The 13,891-nt window shown below is 33.7% G+C and overlaps 1 pseudogene; it reads right to left on the minus strand.

The window, feature by feature from the left end:
* Nucleotides 1-10,230: 10,230 nt before the first annotated feature.
* LOC137234174 (uncharacterized) lies at nt 10,231-11,538 on the minus strand (annotated as a pseudogene).
* Nucleotides 11,539-13,891: the final 2,353 nt, after the last annotated feature.

Below are 13,891 nucleotides of genomic sequence, written 5' to 3' on the forward strand. Positions count from 1 at the left end.
TGATTAAAACTGACCATCGACCTTTAATATACCTGTTTTCAATGAAAAATCCTTCACCAAAATTAAATAAAGTAAGATTGGATTTGGAGGAATATGATTTTGAGGTGGAGTACATAGCTGGAAAAGAAAATTACGTAGCCGACGCATTATCCAGAATAAGTATTACGAATCTAAAAGACATGTCAGTCGAAGCATGTAAAATACTAAAAGTCACTACAAGACCCGATACCAATAAACCAGTCAGCAATAATATAAATGAAGAAAATAAAAGTCACATAGAGAACCCTATAATATATAAAGCGCTAAATAAATTTGAATGAAAAAACATGTCAAGCTCGTTTTCGATCCTCCGAAATTATATTTCAAAAAAGGAAAGAAAATTTGTAGCACAGTAGATACAAGAAACCTAATTGTTGAGGTTAAGGTTCACTTAGGACAATTCTTTACCAGGCTTACAAAAGAAGCCGGCAATTTAGGTCTTGTAAAGATACAGTTGTCCTTAGGGGACAAATTGTTTAAAGATAATTATACTCAACAGTCATCGACTAACCTTCGTTGCATTCGGTTGTGTTTATCAACTAGCTTGATATCGTACGCTCAGTTCTTACTTTATTTCTCATTCCTCTCCTTTACGGGTTTTTCTTTATTTTTTTTTTTCTCAAGCGCGTGTGCACTTAATCTGTACCATTGCATTAAAAAAAAAAATATATAAAATGGGTCCGAAGGGGCCCCCTTTAGGGGATAATAGGTTTTCCATTCTATCGGAAAGCCCAGAACCCAAACGTAAAAAACAGAATACCAAAATAACAAAAGAATTTTTTCCACCATTACCAGTTTTGAAAAAAGATTATCCTAAATACGGCAAGTGCTGTATACAACAATAAAAACAATAACGATAACAACACAAAACCATACAAACCTCTAAACAAATACTCGTGTTTTGCTGTTCACAAAGCTTTAAAAAAAATAAGCACTGATATTTTAAACATATCCGAGCTAAGAGATGGAAATCTTCTCTTATTTGTTAAAAATGCTGAAGTGGCAAATAAATTCCTCTCCACTAATTATCTGTTTGGCATATGCCATGTGAAATTTGACCTACACAACAACCTCAACACCACAAAGGGCACAATTTACGCACCATGCTTAAATGACGTCCCAGAAAACGAGATTGTGGAAAATTTAAAAGAACAAGGTGTCACAGAGATGTACAAATTCCCAAAATACATAGATGGCAAATCCTCTCCCAGCGGAGTTTTACTTCTAACCTTCGATCTTTACCACTTGCCAACAAAAATTGAAGTGTCGTGGTACACGGCAAAAGTAAGGCCTTACTACCCTAACCCAATGAGGTGTAAAAACTGCCAGCTATTTGGCCATACGAAGAAAAGATGCACAAAATCACCTGCATGTGACTCTTGCTCACTCCTCCCTCACGACCCCACTACTTGTTCTCGCACTCTTTGTGCTAATTGTTCCGGCGATCATAAAGCTTCAAGTAAGTCATGCCCGAAGTTTATCCAAATGAAAGAAGTTATTGCAATAAAAACCGACAATAAATGTTCAATCCGTGAAGCTATACAAATTCAGCGAAAACAAATCCCGCAAAAAATCAATGAAAACTCAGAAATAGTATAATATCCAATGAATAAAAATAATAAGAAAAACTCAAACGAAGAAAATCCACAAACAAAGCAACCAACAACAAATAGTGCTAGCATTGAACCTAACAGTGCAAGCAAAGAAAAAACAGAAAATGAACAAATAGCAGAAAATAAAGAAAACCCAAAAATACAGAATGAACACACAATTGAGACTCACGAGTCTCCAATAAATACCAATACTCTTTCTTATGAATTCATTTCTCAAATAAACTCTCTCTCATCAGAATTTTTACCGCAACTTACCTCTTATCTGAATTCCAGCGGTTCCCAAACCATCGATCCAGATAATACGAATTCAATTCTTATGAGCGATAGCGAATTATGAATATCCTCCAATGGAACGTTAGTGGTATTTTCAATAACTACCCAGACCTAAATCTACTTATTAAAGAATTCAACCCCGAGATTATATCTTTACAAGAAACACATATCCCAGCTGGCAAAACAGCATATCCCCCCAACAAATATGTTAGTTTTTTCACTAACAACCCCCAAAATACATCCTGTAAACAAGGCGTAGCCATCTTTCTAAAGAAATCTTTGCACTACAAGGAGGTTCCTGTTACCTCAAGTATTCAATGTTTAGCAATAGCAGTGGATATTGGCTTTAAAATCACAATAATTTCATGCTACATCCCCCCTGATCAGAGCTTCAGCCTCAAAGAGCTGATAGACATCATTAATCTGGTTTCAACACCCATCATACTAATGGGCGACTTCAATGCATGGAGTCCCCTCTGGGGTTCAACTGCGCCTAAGAGAAGAGGTAAAATCATTGAAGATTTAATCCTCTCAAAAAACCTAGTTGTACTCAATGACAGTTCTCCTACACATTTCTCAACCCACAAAACCTTTTCCCATCCCGATATTAACCTCTCCTCAGCATCCATAGCTCCGAAGCTTTCCTCTAAAACATCAAATGACCTGCACAATAGTGGCCACTTCCCAATCATAACTTCCCTTTCAATCCCCACTCCCTCTCAAATCAAACCCACTGCTAAATTCATTCCTGAAAAAGCCGATTGGCCTAAATTCTGTGAAATATCAAAATCCCTTTCCAATGAAAAACCATGCCTGACGAATATAAACGCAGAAGCAACAGCAATAAAATCGATTATTCGCTCAGCCGCTCACCTCGCAATACCCCAAACTAGCACGAAACAATTCTCTTCTAAATTACCTTACTGGTCGAATCTCTTGTCGATCCGTAGAAACTCCAAACAAAAGGCATGGTCCCAATATAAAAGTAATAGAACTGATGAAAATCTTGTTAAATATAAAAAAGCAAATGCCCTCTTCAGGCGCGAGCTTAAATCGTCAAAACGGCAATCCCTTGAAAAACTTACTTCGGAAATCACACCCTCATCTAGCCCCAAAAAAGTGTGGGCGGATATAAAAACTCTTACTTCTTCACCCCAACGAAACCACATCGCTTTTATTCATTCAGCAGAAGGCCCAATCTATGACTCACAAATCATCGCAGATAAATTTGCTGAAACCTGGTCAAAGTACTCACATTCGTCTAACTTCAGTTCAGATTTCAACACCCTTAATGAAAAGATTAAAAAATAAATCTATATAAATCACTTCCCCTCCTCTTTCGCAACTAAAACTGATTCTTCAATAACATTAGTTGAATTTGAGAGTACGATTTCGGCAATGACCGGCAAAACCCCGGGTGCAGATAAAGTATCTTATCACATTTTACGTAATATACCTTTTCCCTTAAAGTTAAGACTTATACAACTTGATCTTCGATGAAGGTGTATACCCACAAGAATGGAAAACTGCGGCTATTATACCTATCCTAAAACCTAATAAACCAAATACTGATATTCTGAACTACAGGCCAATTTCACTCATACCGTGTATGTCTAAAGTTCTAGAAAAAATTTTTTCACTTAGATTGATATGGTATGCAGAACAAAATGGTTTAGTTAATCCACACCAATTCGCATTCAGAAAAGGCTTAGGCGTAATTCACCCCCTTTTGATGTTTGAACATTTTACCTCCCACGCTCTTGCTACAAAATCTCACGTGTCAATACTGAGTTTAGACTTTGAAAAAGCCTACGACAGGATTGGTGCTCATTGCGTCCTCGAAGAACTTAAACGATGGAAAGTTGGAGAAAAGTTGTATAACATCGTAAAATCTTTTTTATTAAGTCGTAAGTTTTTCGTTCGTAGAAACAACCAGAAATCTAAAACTTACCCGCTTCATAATGGTATCCCTCAAGGATCACCGTTATCCGTCACTCTCTTTACTATCGCCTTCAACGCAGTCAGCAGAATTATCAGCGCATATGACCAAATCGAGCACTTTATATATGCCGATGATGTAGTAATATTTTCAAATACCAAAGACTTGAACGCAGTGAAGTCTACTTTCTCTAATATTCTAATAGATTTGAATGATTGGTCAAAAATATCTGGAGCCAACTTATCGGCTAGCAAAAGCACATCTTTCCATATTTGTAGAAAACACAAATGCGTCTTTCCCAACCTCTCCCTTGATAACTCCCCGATCCCTCATACTAACAGCCTAAAGATACTGGGCATAATTTTTGATAAGAGATTTACTTTTAAAGAGCATTGTGAATACATTAGAATAAGCCTCATCTCTAGACTAAATATCATAAAATACTTGTCTTCTAAATATTGCTTAGTACATATAAGAACACTTGTAAATATCACAAAAGCCATGCTACTCTCTAAAATCGATTTTGGACTCCCAATATATGGAAACTGCGCAAAAACGCATATCAAACGTCTGCAAGTACCGTACCATGCCGCCGCTAGGAGGAGCATTCGCGCCTTTGCGACATCGCCAACAAAAGCTGTCTTAGCCGAAGCTGGACTACCAGCTATCCACGAAAGAATACAGCACAACTCAATGATGCTAATTCCAAAAATGCTTCATTGCAAAAGCAAATTAATGTTTTCATACATTCAAGCAGAATGGCTCCAAAGAAACAAAAGCAAATCAACATCAGCGATTTCACGTGCATTAAACTTTGCAAGAGAGCTCGAAATTATTTCAAAACCAACAATAGCACAATTAGAGACTCCCCCTCTATGACTATCAACAAGGGCTGTGTTTATGAGCAATCTCTTAAAATATCCAAAGACGTCAACGAGCGCCAACAAATACAGGCAACTCTACAACAAAGCAATTGAACCTCTGAAGGGATCTTGGAAGTTTTTATATACTGACGGTTCAAAATCCGACACCAGCTCTACGTTTGCGGTGGCAAACGAGCTTGGTGCAACAATCGCCGTCGGTGCTTTACCAACGTACTGCTCGATATTCACAGCTGAAGCTGTTGCGTTACTTGAAGCGGTACAATACGCCTCCCTCAGTGGTGATAAATACGTCATATGCAGTGATAGCAGATCCACCCTGGAAGCCCTTTCAATATATTATAATAAAAACCCAGTGATTAATAAAATCAGAAAAATCCTCTTCGATTATAAAGACTCAATCAAACTCATGTGGATCCCGGGCTATGTTGGTATTGAGGGGAACGAAAAAGCGGATAGACTAGCTAAAGAAGCTAGCAACCAACCGTTGTACGCGTGCAATTATTTCATCGACAAAGATATCAAACAACTTGCCAAAAAATCCCTCCATAAAGACTTTACACAAGATTGGTCTGACTTTCACCACTGGTACAAAGAATCAAACCCCACAGGCGATCCACCAATATATTCACATAATGCACCATGCGCTAAACTCAAAACATTTGTCCGACTTAGAATCGGACACACAGTGACCACGCACTCATATATTTTAAATGGCTCAGAACCACAAGCATGTGTCCACTGCGGATCGGCCGACAATACTGTCACTCATATTCTGGACGTTTGCTCCGGACTGCATCAAATTAGAACCCCCGTTTTCAATAACATCAAACCATCATCCTATCTCAAAAATCACGACACAGAGAGTATAAACATAATAGATAAGTTCATAAAACTATGTAAGATTTCCATATAATACTCAATTTAATTACATTAATCATACTCCAATGCTCTACCACGCTGAGCCAAAGGGGTTTCATGACGGCATCTCCGGGGACAGTCTTCGTGGAGTTTAGGGAGTTTCGCTCGGAATGAGGGTGTTTGTTTTGAAATCTTTGAGCCCATCCTCGGCATACATGAATCTATTCTTGTATCCTGGGAATGGGTTCGTGGATTTCGGGGGCAGACATTTGTATTCTAGGTGATAATCTTGGAGTTCTATGGTGGCTGTCTTTTGGTGATGGATTTTCTTGAGATTTTCTTTGGCTTAGCGCAAATAAAAAAAAAAAATGTATTAATTATTTATTAATTATTACATACGTACGTATAGATATAGTTAAGTCTTTTATTTGAGAAGTAAGCCGAAAGCCCTGGTAGCTAGTGCTTAATATTATTTAGGTGTACACTCAGAAAAGAAACACTTTAAAGTCACTTTAAATCCAGTACAAGGAACTTTAAAATTAAAAATTTTTATGTATGAAAACCAGCCGTATTGAAAAATATTTAATCTTAAAGTTAACACTTTAAAATGTAAATTATTAATGTTAGCACTTTGAATATTAAAGTGAAAACTTTACATTTTAATATGCGCATTCTCGAATACAATTTAAACACTTTTGATTTTAAAGTTCACACTTTTAACCCAATTTAAGAATGTTTGTATTTAAATTAAAAGTTAACACATTCAACCTCAAAATAAAAGCTTTACATTTTAATATGCGCATTCTCGAATACAATTTAAACACTTTTGATCTTAAAGTTCACACTTTTAGCCCAATTTAAAAATGTTTGTATTTAAATTAAAAGTTAACACATTCAACCTCAAAATAAAAGCTTTAGCTTTAGCTTTAGCTTTTATTTTGAGAGTGAACACTTTCAAATGCAATTTAAAAGCTTTCACTATAAACTTTAAAGAAAACACACTATTTTAATTGTTTTTAATTCACATTTTTTTTATTCAAACATATTTAAATTTAAATTTATTTTATATCTATGAAATAACTTATTTATAACTCATTTATAATTCATTAAATAAAATAATTTAATTTAAAATTAAAAAATAAACCATTATATTATTACATCTTTTTTAATCTTGCATATGTCTTTCCATTGTTAATTTGATGTAAATTCATAGGCAGGCTTGTGAAATGTGATATGTTAATCAGTTTAAGGCAATTTTGTTTTATACCAGTCTCGTAAGATTGAAAATGTGCATCAAATTTAATAATTTCAATAGGATAACATAGAACGTAAATAATTTCATTTTCGTAAATAAAAAGTTTGATTTTATAGATACAACAATTTATTTCATTCAGTAATGCTAAAAAATTATTTTGTTTATACTCGATTCCTTTATAATGTATTATAGTCGAAATATAAACAGATTGATAGTTAATATTTTCAAAGTTCAATATTTTAGGAAAATATTCTTCTTTTGTTAAGTCCTTTGTAATAAATGTTTCAGTGTTAAAAGCATGCGGAAACCCATCTTTATACTTATGTAAAAAATTTGAAAAACAAAAAGAACTTTTCGTAGCCGCTGTATAAGCAGGATTTACTCGAGATGTTATATTGTTAAAATATATTTTTGCATCTTTATGTTTTGCCTCGAAACGCATTGCCCAGACAAACTTGAGAGGACCACATTTCTCAATTGCGGGTGGGTAGTGCACCAAAAAATGATGCTTAGGTTTCAAATTACCGAAAAGTAGAATATATAATTGATGATGTGCTTTAATTAAATTTTTTAACTTATCTAGATCGAATTTAGAAAAACTAGAATCAAATAATAAATCTACTATTTCTATTAGCAACACCAACAGTTTCCAATGCTTCACGTCTGGTGAAATTAAATCTCCTATCATGAGTGGAAGAAAATTTGTAAAGCATAAAACCTCACTAGCTGCCATTTTTAAGTTGTACGATTGAAGTCGGTCCATAAGGAGAGGCTGCGAAATATTTCCTATTTCAATATTTCCAAACTGAAAAAATTTTTTTCTGCTGTTAATAATGTCTAATGAAATAATTTTGTCATTTACCAAACACAAGATTATGTTGCAAATATCATATACGCAAATCCCTTCTAAAACGTCATGCATAATGTCAAAGCAAATGTTATTTGTTACGTGAAAGCTTTTTAACTCATTAAAAATACAAACTGTTTTGACACCGGTGTCTTGAAATTTATTGTTAAATAAGTCATCTTCGTATTGAATACAAGTTCTTAGCAGTTGTTCGTTTTCTGAAACATCAATTTTAATTTGATCTTTAGTAGTTGTACATGCTCGACAGTAACGCTTGGCATTAAAAGATTGCACAAAACCCAAAATACTATTTACACCTAAATTATCTCCAACTATAAGGCCTAAAACGAAATATACTTTGAAAGTCTGATCAAATGATTGAATTAATATCCCTTCCTCCAATGATTTAAGCTCTTCAAGTAAATGGAAGAAGGACGTTCTGTTTCCACAACATTTCAAATCTTTTGTAGATATAAAAGCAGCATTAAAAATAAAATCAAGTTTTGAGAGTATATATTGTGGCATAGTAGGGAAATTGTAATAACAACCGCAAATTGAGAATGTGTGACTATCAAGAGCGTTATTTATTTGAAAGTCAGCAAAATATAAAACATATGGTATTACCAGTTGAGAATCAAATTTTAATTTAATTGAATGAAAAATTTGGCCATTACAAAAGTTTGACAAATTAGTATCTGCTAAAAACTTTTCTGTATTTTCTAAAGTCATTTGTAAAACATTAGGTAACTCAAAATTTGCTTTAAATTGAAATTTTAATGGCATTATTTGAATGCTAAGCTTTTTACTATCGAGTGTAGGGTTTACCTGAACAACTGTGTCAGCTATTTCATTAAGAATTACAAAAGACTTTGGGCTTTCATATAAATTCATTGCCTTCAAAACTGTAATTATTCGATGTTCAGATTTTATTTCCATAAATGGATCATCACTAAAGTTAAGAATACAGTCAATATCGTTTTGTAGTTCAGGTAATAAGTTACTGTTTGAATTTGAAATAATATTTCTGATTGTAGCAGGAACTGTTCCTAGTAAATCTGATACTATGCTTTGTGTATTTAAAACATCTTTTCTTGGCATGGTACTTTTTGAATATAGTTGCAGACATAAAGCTAAAGACTTATTTTTTAAATCCGTTATGGTTTTTTCTCTATTTATATGAAATTGTGAACTTGTGTCTGGCATTGTTACTATGATAGGTTCATCTGATAAAATGGGTTCATCTAACCTAATTCCGGAGGATGTGGCGGGTAACTCTGTTGGTGTTTGTAAAGTGTAAATTATATTCTTTTTTGTTAACAAATGTCGCTTTAGAGAACTAAAGTTAGAAAAAATTTGCTTACATTTATTTTGTTCGCATTGAAGTTTATCTCTATTTGACAATAAATGCATGTGTTTTAAATGTCTTATTAGCACACCAACACTTTTAAATAACTGAAAACATCTGAAACATTTATACATTATTACAATCGAAAAATTTACAAATTTAATTTTTTTCATTCATGTGTGTTAACAATGAAGTAAGATTTGAACTTTTTAAATCAAATTTTGAATCTAATTCATAAAAATACTTTTGGATAAATATCCATGGCATTTCGCAGATCTTAGGATATTTAAGATTAAACACGTGAAAGATTTTAAAGCATATATCCAAACTTTCAATAAAAGAATTTAGTTTGTACAAAGTTTTGTCAAAATAAATATAAAAGGTTTTAAGATCGTCCTCAGAGTCTCCTACCACAATTATAAACGGCTGTACAGTCTATTTATTATAAAAATATTTACCGATAATTTCTTTTATTCGTATTGAGTAATCGCTAATTGTTGTTAACTGCAATACGAAGCTTTCATTAGCATCTTAATGGTGGCTTTCTTTTTTGTATTTCCATCTACACTAAATCTTGCTGAAGGCAGCAGAACTGAATTGAGAAGAATTGTAAAAATGTAGTCTTTGACAATCTAAAAAAAAAATTATTTAGTGTTATTTTATTAATTTAACAACAACTTACCAATTTTTTTCGTCGTTTTTGCTTGGTTCGGAAGATCTATTGATTGCTGATTCCGTATGTTGGCATAGTAGTAGTTCAATATCTTGGTTTTAAAATTATCCCACTTTGTTTTTAAAGGATTATCTTTTTGTGGATAAATCAAATTGAAATCTAGATTAATCTAAAAAAAATATAAAAATTTGTATATCCTTGAATTTTGTGTTAAAGTTCTTTTTAAATACCAGAAATGGTGCTCTGGAGTCTTTTAAAATTGGCCACTGCTGCAAAAAATCAGAATTCGAAAGCTTTGCCAAATCCTTCTTCCGAAATGTAAATGTTTTTTGCCATTTGTCAATAACCTCATCCCAATTACTGACATCTTTTTGAAGCGAAGTTTTTAAACATAATGACAGCGTTTCGTCAACTTCAACATTTTCTTCTACTAATGGATCACGTACTTCACTCGAAAGAGATCTTTCCGCAGATGGACTACTCTTTCTAATCTTTGTCTTTAAATTAAAATATTTGGAATAGAGCTTGCCTGATGGGTTTTTTTCTTTGACGAGGAATGTAGTAATAATCCTCAAAGAAATCAGTTTACAGTATGTTCTTTTAAATATATCGTTGTTAATAATACTTGGCGGCCACCGTGGTGCGATGGTAGCGTGCTCCGCCTATCACACCGTATGCCCTGGGTTCAACTCCCGGGCAAAGCAACATCAAAATTTTAGAAATAAGATTTTTCAATTAGAAGAAAATTTTTCTAAGCGGGGTCGCCCCTCGGCAGTGTCTGGCAAGCGCTCCGATTGTATTTCTGCCATGAAAAGCTCTCAGTGAAAACTCATCTGCCTTGCAGATGCCGTTCGGAGTCGGCATAAAACATGTAGGTCCCGTCCGGCCAATTTGTAGGGAAAAATCAAGAGGAGCACGACGCAAATTGGAAGAGAAGCTCGGCCTTAGATCTCTTCGGAGGTTATCGCGCCTTACATTTTATTTATTTTTATTTTATTTAATAATACTTGGGACTCTTTTTCATTGGGAAATAAACCATTTATTTCTTCCACAATACTAGCAAAGTGTTCTGGTCTAAGCATTGTCTTTGTTAACATGACATCTTCTAAAATTATTTTAATGAGGGCATCGCGTTGCTTATTCGTAAAACATGCCCTTTCCTCATAATATTGAATAAGTTGTTTTCCGGCTGAGTTATCGTTTAAAAATGTTGAAAGGGGCTGCAATGCAATTTATCATAAAATTTAATACAAAACCTTTTACTGTATATTCTTACCTGTGATCCAAATGCGTTTTATAGCCAACCAACAACTTTTGAAGTCTGGCTCAACGTTTCGTCTTCTATTCCAAACTGAAAAAATAAGTTTGCTAAATTATAAACGTAGTAATATTGAAATGTTAATTGTGTCTATGTACGTGCTTAACGTCGCAAATAAGCTTCAAAATTAATATTATATTTACCTTTGACTTGCGCCAGAAAAACAACTTTCTCTTATCTCTGCTCGAAGACCAATATTTTTTACTGCTTCCGCAATGTCTTCTTTCGACAAATATTTTAAGCTTCGAAAAGTTATTCCAGCATCTAAGGAACATTAATAATAATGCATAAGTGTTAATATTGCCGAAGAATTTTTACTTACTTTTTAGGCCAAGAAAAAGTGTTTCCAGATCAAACTCCTTTAGCAGATTAAGGAGATCCGTTTCTTCTTCAACACACGTGTACGTTAAATCACCCTGCTCATTAATTTGGATATCGTTGCCAAAAATTCGCAGCAAGTCGTTTTCCGGTATAATTTTACCCTGACTGGTCATTCTTGTATCTTGTTTACACTTCTAAATTCTTAAATGTCAAAGTGAACACTTTTAATTGGAAAGTGCCACTTTGATTTATAAAGTGAACACTTTAAATGTCAAAGTGAACACTTTTAAATAGAAAGTGCCACTTTGATTTAAAAAGTGAACACTTTAGATTTCAAAGTGAACACTTTTAATTAGAAAGTGCCACTTTGATTTATAAAGTGAACACTTTAAATGTCAAAGTGAACACTTCTAATTAGAAAGTGCCACTTTGATTTATAAAGTGAACACTTTAAATGTAAATGTTAACACTTTTCTGCAAATTGATCACTTTACATTTTAAATTTAACACTTTCAAAATAAACGTTATAATTTTATTTTTAAACTTTTAAAAATATTAAATTAAATGGATTCACTTTTAATACAATTTTAAAAGTGATTACATTATAAATAATATATTTTACTTTAAAATATAAAGTTTGTCTAATTTTGTATATAATAAGCTGGTCTGATCTATTTATGTGGGGTGCGAATAATACAAAGCTTTTTCCACCTTACAGCTCAACGTTTCGCTAAGATTTTCTTAGCATCTTCAGGAGCGTAACTATAAGTTTATTTAGAAATCCATAAAAAACACAAAAACAACATTAGTAGGTGTTACATATAGGTGCACAAAGTTCAAAACACACATTAAACATTTATATCTAACTTACACTGAAAATGGTAGATTTTTGTTGCACTAAATATTTACGTTAAAAAAACTAAACAATGATATTGTTGCATTAAATTTAACAAAAACATAAACATACAATGTTGATACCATCATTCGTGGTATTCTTGTCATACTAAACTAAACTATAAACATAACAAATAAGTCGCGGCTATTTCATCGGTGTCTTCTTTCTTGTTAATCGTGTATTCCCTTTTCTGCATTATACGTAGGCTCTCTAAAGTATATCTCGTCTTTTCTCTTCGTTCCTTATCTAGTATTCTTGTGTTGGCAAAATCAGCTGAGTGGTTGTTTGTTATTGCATGCTGTGATAGTGCTGTGCTGTGTTTTTGTTTTCTTATATCAGCTTCGTGCTCTGCTAGTCTGGTGCTTAAATTTCGCTTCGTAGTCCCGATATAAATCTTGTTGCAATTCTCGTTGTTGTTGCCTTTGCAAGTTACTTCGTACACTACATTACTTTGTTGTTGCTGGTCTATTGGGCTTTTTGTTTTTGTGAAGCATGTCGCTAGTGTGCAATTCGATTTGTAGGCTAAGCATAAGTTTGGTTTTTGTATAATGTTTGTGAAATTTTCTGAGAGCCTGGGAACGAATGTGACGCTAAAGTATCTTTTGGGTTCATTTGTCATATCTGTAGTTGGTGATGGATTTATTATATTTTGCATTTCTATTATTTTTTGTTGAATTAAGTTATTGGTTAAGTGATCTGGGTAATTATTTTTCTTTAGCGTTCTTTTAATTAATTTAATGTTGGCGTCATGAAATTTGGGATGACTTATTGTCAGTATTTTGTGTATGAAGTTTCTCGCAGTACCAAATACTTGGTCGCAATTCCAGTGCAAAGTAAACACAATGTGACGGTTGCTAAAGCGGTATTCGAGCATTTCATTCTGATGTATGGTTGTATGAAAACAATCATGACGGACATGAGAGCAGAATACCAAATAACTTATTAGAGGAATGTATAAGCTTCTCAAAATTGAGCGCAAAACTGCAACACCTTACCACCATCAAACTGTTGGAACTGCTGAACGCAGTCACAGAGCGTTTAATGAATATGTAGGTTCTTACATAACTAGTGACAAAGGCCATCATTCAAGTATTGTCAGCAGACTGCTAAACTCTTGAAATGATCCTGCCTAACCTGCTAAGCTTCATTAGCAGAACATCTTAAGTATTCACAAAGACCCTGCCTCAAGGCAGCAACCTCCTGGAACTTCGAGGAACATAGAAAATCTACTAAACTTACTTCCACAATAACAAGAAATGTGCTTGAAGAAAACCCGTTGCGGAAAATATACTACTGAAGAAAAAAAACCCCACCTTCAAAGCAAAAAGTGTGATGGACAAAACGAAGGAGTTATTGACGGGTGCTTGAATGAACAAATATCACAACTGCAGGGAATACCGGCGAGCATAAAGAAATGTAATATAAATCGGCAACAAGGCAATTACAGAAAACTGGGGCTCATAGTAACGACTGGCAGCACAAGGCATAAAGAAGAGTGGAATAATGAGCAATTTGGATTGGCAGCATAAAGCATATGAAGGAAAGAATATGAACATTTTTTAACTGGCGACGGTACAGCAAGATGACTGCCAGCAAGTAGATAAATAAATATAAAATCAAATTAATTTTGG

The sequence above is a fragment of the Eurosta solidaginis genome, chromosome X (assembly GCF_040869045.1).
Source record: "Eurosta solidaginis isolate ZX-2024a chromosome X, ASM4086904v1, whole genome shotgun sequence".
NCBI classification, from domain to species: Eukaryota; Metazoa; Arthropoda; class Insecta; order Diptera; family Tephritidae; genus Eurosta; species Eurosta solidaginis.